The sequence below is a fragment of the Salmo salar genome, chromosome ssa16 (assembly GCF_905237065.1).
Source record: "Salmo salar chromosome ssa16, Ssal_v3.1, whole genome shotgun sequence".
Classification (NCBI taxonomy): Eukaryota; Metazoa; Chordata; class Actinopteri; order Salmoniformes; family Salmonidae; genus Salmo; species Salmo salar.
The window spans coordinates 62,091,886-62,098,392 of NC_059457.1; positions in this window are offsets into that span (position 1 = coordinate 62,091,886).

Below are 6,507 nucleotides of genomic sequence, written 5' to 3' on the forward strand. Positions count from 1 at the left end.
AAGTAAACTGGTCTCAATACTTTCCGAATGCACTTTACAGTATTGGGCCCCCGGCAGATGTATGTATAGGCCAAAATTCAGAGAGGGGGTCTGCATTCCAAATGGCACCCTATTCACTATATAGTGCTCTACCTTTGACCAGGGCCTATAGGGCTCTGATTAAAAGTAGTGCACTATGTTGATTGTAGGGAATAGGGTACCATTTGGGACTCAGACCATGTATGTATGCTCTGTTCTTGGAAGGAGTAAGGTTAAAATATATTCTCATAGCAAAACATCTGCCTCTGCATAGCATAATGTAAAGTTTGTTGGATCAATTGCAATATAATGTTGAACTTATTATCGCATTGACACAACTTAAAGTTTGTCATATATTTTCAGGTTTCATATGTAGCCTAGATGTCAAGATGAAATCACATACCAAGCCATTAATTCAGCTGTACTGTGAAAATGTCTCAACCCTGAATGAAAAAGATAGGCAACGTGTCATTTTATTCATTCAGTGCTTATCTTTTCCATTAATTTTGGATTGTGCCATATATCTTATCTATACTTTCCTTCAAACAAATGCATTCAAAGTGAATGTCAAGAACCCTCACATCCGCCATTAGAATCAGTACACTGCTAATACTGTATATTTTTCATATGGGGATTAAACAGATCATAATGCACTCAAATCACTAACAACCCCATTACAAGGCTTTTTATTGCTTATCAGTGGAGGCTCCTCAGAATTGGAAGGGCAGGAATTTCAGTGAATTTCAGAAAAAAATATAGTAATAAAAGTCATCCTTTTTAGATAAAACTTTACTAAAAATATTCACGTCACTCTGCCGAGTCCCCAACAACCGGATGTTCAAGTTTTCAGGGGAAATGGAAAGAGAGCCTGTGACTCAACTTACACTTTTGGATGTTAACAACACGGACAGTAACAATGTGAGACTTCATTTTAACTCCTCCTCCACATTTACTGAATTGGTTGAGTGCAGAAGAGAACCTCCCCTGACAGTTTATTTTTTCTTCTCGTCAAGACCATTATGTAGAGCATCTAGTTTCAGGTGTTTATTTTAATCCTGCTATGTTAGGTTATCAAATATTTGATTAAAGCACATTGTTTTGCAGTGAAGGTCTACAGTAGTCTCAACAGAACCCAATAGGGTAGCACCATGATGTAACCAGAAGACAGCTATTTTCCAGTTGGATACATTGACTTCAACACAAAAACTAGGAGGCTCGTGCTCCTCACCAAATTCCTAGGCCAACATGGTAATTATGACGACTTCCGGAGGACATCCTCCAACTAATCAAAGCTTTTGCCATATGAACTGATATGTTGCCCATCCAATCAAAGGATCAGAGAATGAACCTATTACTACATGTGTGATTTAAATGCTTGGTGAGTTGGTGACATTGTTGGATAGATTGAGATTGTGAATAGTGATAGTTGAGCATTTTTAGGATATTATTAAATTCAAATGAGTTTCTTCCAACTTCAGGAGACGGAGGAGGTAGATTATATATTGTTTTCTGGGTTTTAGAACTTTATTTTTGTTGAGTTAGTGCCATTTATTTAAATTTGCCTTGCTAACTTTAGTAGCAAGTAGCTAGCTAGCCTAGCTACCAGAGTGCATTTTTCTCTGCCAGGATGGCTAGCTAACGCTAAACAACAATGTAGTGGATTTTTTTGTCGAAGAACCCTTTTCATTGCCGACATCAGATTCAAGCTTCTGTGAAAAAGCTGCATCAGTCAAACTGCGTATTCAAACTGCGCAACACAATGAGAAGGTACTGTGATACAGCAATTTTGGGCATGTAAGAGTTGGCTTTTAGGGGGCATGTTGCTTCATCCCGCAAGGAGCCATTGTTTACAAAGCAAGGGGGCCCGATTTAGAAGGAAAGCTCCGCTAACAAGGGCAACTAAAAGGAGCTTGCAGAGGTAATTGCATGTTACAATGCTTTACTTTCTGAGCATATGGACGTTCTACTGTCTTCTCTGGGATGTCGAAATCAATTCAGAATGATTTGATAACTTCCATCGCATCATCCATTAAAAGTGAGATTTAAAGAGTGGTTGGCATAGCTACTTTTTTACGTGGCAAATGGATGGAACCACAGACATGGCAAGCCTCTGAACACCTCAACTCATGCCTCATACCCTCATTCAATCACTGCTGTGATCTCCTCCCAACACTGTGTATGTAGCCCTCTCATGTTTGGACAAATACCACAGTAGACCATCGACTAACACCATCGACCAACCTCTTTCAATGATTTTACTATACATGTCTTTATAGTCTCCTCCCGGCGGTTCGAGCCTATACCATGGGTCTTCGATACGTCAATTTGAAACAGATGAGAAGCCAGGAATGACCTTCGCTAGCACCTCAGACGATTTTCTGCACTGTAAATGTAGTCATCTTTAGATTCATAACCTGCTTGCCATTACATGACTCGACCCTAACTCAATTCGCATGTGGGTGAGATCAATTCCCCTCCATGTGTGGGTGTCCCAAGGGAGAGAATAACGCCAATATTCCCCACCTACCCACCATCAGATCACACGCAACCACAACCACACACACACACACACACACGCAGTCAAGCGCACACTCCCACACACATACACACACGCACAGCGATTATTTATCCACCTCTTCATTAGAGGCTTATAGCTGTCAGCTCGTCTGCCTATCCGACAAAAGTCATCCTGGGTATTTATTTACAAATGGTCACTTCAGACCGTGTTCAATCGATATCCCCCCGCTGTTGAGAATGCCCATACTGACCGATTTACTGGTCATCTTAATAAAAAATGTAAAACACGTCTTAACAAAAGCATGTCAAAGCCATCAAGAAACCAAAAGGAATGAGATCAAAGCGCAAAGGTCATTGCAGGGTTTAACGTCTCAATCACACCACAACATTTGAAGGTCACGGTTAACATTAATCTGTGATCCCATTCCGTTCTCAATTTAAAGAGGCGATGTTCGCAGTGTCAAACACCACCAAACAGCTCTTTAAAAAAAAAATGCCGATCTGGCAACCCTGACCTTACCTGACATCACTTTTTACCCATGACCTATCTGGCATCCTGAAGTTATACGACGGAGTGCCTAGAGTTACCCCAATCGAAAAGGGAAAGAATGAGAAATAACAGAGACTGAAAGAGTAGACAGGAAGACAGATGCTCTAATGGGATAAACATTTAGCTGTTTTTTGTGTTTTCTGCACCTGCTGCTCTTGGCTTTGTCCTGCGGGATGCATGCCCATTAGCCTGGCTTAGATTACACACAGACATGCTTGAAATTACTGTCATTAACCCCCAGTATCAGTTACAGCACTGAAATGGCCTCTGAATGCAGCCCCATGGACATATGAAGGACAATGAGACCACGTCGCTGACTGGAGATGGATGGATGGATGGATCAATGGAAGGATGGGTGGTGGAGGTTGTTTTTTAGGCTGACCTGGATTCTGTTAGCTCTTAGCCTGCTTTCACATATACATGCACACACGCCAGATACATACACCCACTTAATTGAACCTTTATTTATACTACCTACGTTTGCCTCATTGAGATAAAAAACTATTTCATATTTCACAAGAGAGAAACACAAACACACTCACTCAGACACACACCCTCCCCACTCCAATAACCCATCGTCTGAATTGCCTTGTTTTCACCCCTTCACTAGCTCAAAGCCCTTTGCTCTGTGTTAACTGAGAACAATTAATCCCAGCCAATTCCTGTGCCAAATGCCTCTGAGGATGGGTGTTAAAAGGGTCACAGGTACAGAGTCTCTGTGGATCTGGCAACACATGCCCCACTCCTATACAGTGTATGTGCAATATGCACATATAATAAAATATGCATTCTTGGGGATCCTACTAATTACCCCAAAAAATGTAAAGACCAGAAACATATATATATATACACTGCTCAAACAAAAAAAGGGAACACTTAAACAACACAATGTAACTCCAAGTCAATCACACTTCTGTGAAATCAAACTGTCCACTTAAGGAAGCAACACTGATTGACAATACATTTCACATGCTGTTGTGCAAATGGAACAGACAACAGGTGGAAATTATAGGCAATTAGCAAGACACCCCCAATAAAGGAGTGGCTCTGCAGGTGGGGACCACAGACCACTTCTCAGTTCCAATGCTTCCTGGCTGATGTTTTGGTCACTTTTGAATGCTGCCGGTGTTTTCACTCTAGTGGTAGCATGAGACGGAGTCTACAACCCACACAAATGGCTCAGGTAGTGCAGCTCATCCAGGATGGCACATCAATGCGAGCTGCGACAAGAAGGTTTGCTGTGTCTGTCAGCGTAGTGTCATGAGCATGGAGGCGCTACCAGGAGACAGGCCAGTACATCAGGAGACGTGGAGGAGGCCGTAGGAGGTTCAACAACCCAGCAGCAGGACCGCTACCTCCGCCTTTGTGCAAGGAGGAGCAGGAGAAGCACTGCCAGAGCCCTGCAAAATGACCTCCAGCAGGCCACAAATGTGCATGTGTCTGCTCAAACGGTCAGAAACAGACTCCATGAGGGTGGTATGAGGGCCCGACGTCCACAGGTGGGGGTTGTGCTTACAGCCCAACACCGTGCAGGACGTTTGGCATTTGCCAGAGAACACCAAGATTGGCAAATTCGCCACTGGCGCCCTGTGCTCTTCACAGATGAAAGCAGGTTCACACTGAGCACGTGACAGACGTGACAGAGTCTGGAGACGCCGTGGAGAATGTTCTGCTGCCTGCAACATCCTCCAGCATGACCGGTTTGGCGGTGGGTCAGTCATGGTGTGGGGTGGCATTTCTTTGGGGGGCCGCACAGCCCTCCATGTGCTCGCCAGAGGTAGCCTGACTGCCATTAGGTACCGAGATGAGATCCTCAGACCCCTTGTGAGACCATATGCTGGTGCGGTTGGCCCTGGGTTCCTCCTAATGCAAGACAATGCTAGACCTCATGTGGCTGGAGTTCCTGCAAGAGGAAGGCATTGATGCTATGGACTGGCCCAGACCTGAATCCAATTGAACACATCTGGGACATCATGTCTCACTCCATCCACCAATGCCACGTTGCACCACAGACTGTCCAGGAGTTGGCGGATGCTTTAGTCCAGGTCTGGGAGGAGATCCCTCAGGAGACCATCCGCCACCTCATCAGGAGCATGCCCAGGCGTTGTAGGGAGGTCATACAGGCACGTGGAGGCCACAAACACTACTGAGCCTCATTTTGACTTGTTTTAAGGACATCACATCAAAGTTGGATCAGCCTGTAGTGTGGTTTTCCACTTTAATTTTGAGTGTGACTCCAAATCCAGACCTCCATGGGTTGATAAATTGGATTTCCATTGATTATTTTTGTGTGATTTATTTGTCAGCACATTCAACTATGTAAAGAAAAAAGTATTTAATAAGATGATTTATTTCATTCAGATCTAGGATGTGTTGTTTAAGTGTTCCCTTTATTTTTTTGAGCAGTATATATATATATATATATTATCTCCATAATTTAAATCCACTCTTCATCTTTCTCTCTGCTACAAGAGCACAGACACACTCACTCTAGCAGCAGTACCAAAGTAGGTTTTTTTCACTTCTCTCAGGAGGGCCAGAATGGCCACCAGTTTCCCACTAAGTCATGGTAATACCAGGGTGAGAGAATGGAAACTGCACATTAAAGTGTGTGGGTGCAGGCGGTGCCACCAGTGTGTGTGTGTGTGTGTGTACAGAGTGGGTTTCATAACACTGACCCGGGCACTTGAACCATGTACTCACACACACATTCACACACATGTGATACAGCGGTAGCCAAGTGTCAAAAAATTGTAGGCGAGCTAGGGCCATGTAAACAATCTATAAAGCAAGCATTCTTGGTAGAACCCTCAGAACGTGACCACTCGCAGTGTAAAAAGTACCTTAAAATAGACTGAAAAACACAGGTCCATGCATTTTAGGTCCACTTTATTGTAATATGAAGTGTTATCTAATTTAAATTGTGGTGGTGACATTGGATATGTGTTGGTTCACTGTAAGCGAGGTTTTTAAGGAAGATGGAGAAAAACATCTACATGTAAGCCCTAAACGCCAGGGGCTGGTTTCCCGGACACAGATAAAGCCTCGTCCTGGATTACGTACTTCTCACAAGCACTTTCAGAAAGCATAAAGAGATGGTAGCCATGTTGGAAAAATCGAGGGATGAGAGGTGAGCTATTTAAATAGCTGTCCTTTTATTTATTTAGATGTCCATTTGGTATCCATTAAGTTATACGACATAGGCTGCACAGTACATAGACTTTACTGTTACATACGTTTGGGGACGAGATCAGTGCAGTTTTACTATTTTAATTTTTGTTTTTATTCCATCTTCAATTTATTTGTATTATTTCCGCTTCAGTGAGCAGGGCATCTGCTTAAACAAATGGAGTGAGGGCGGCTGGTGGAAACTACAACTAGTAAATTTAGACCTTTAGAAAAAGAATCGCGTCATTAGATGT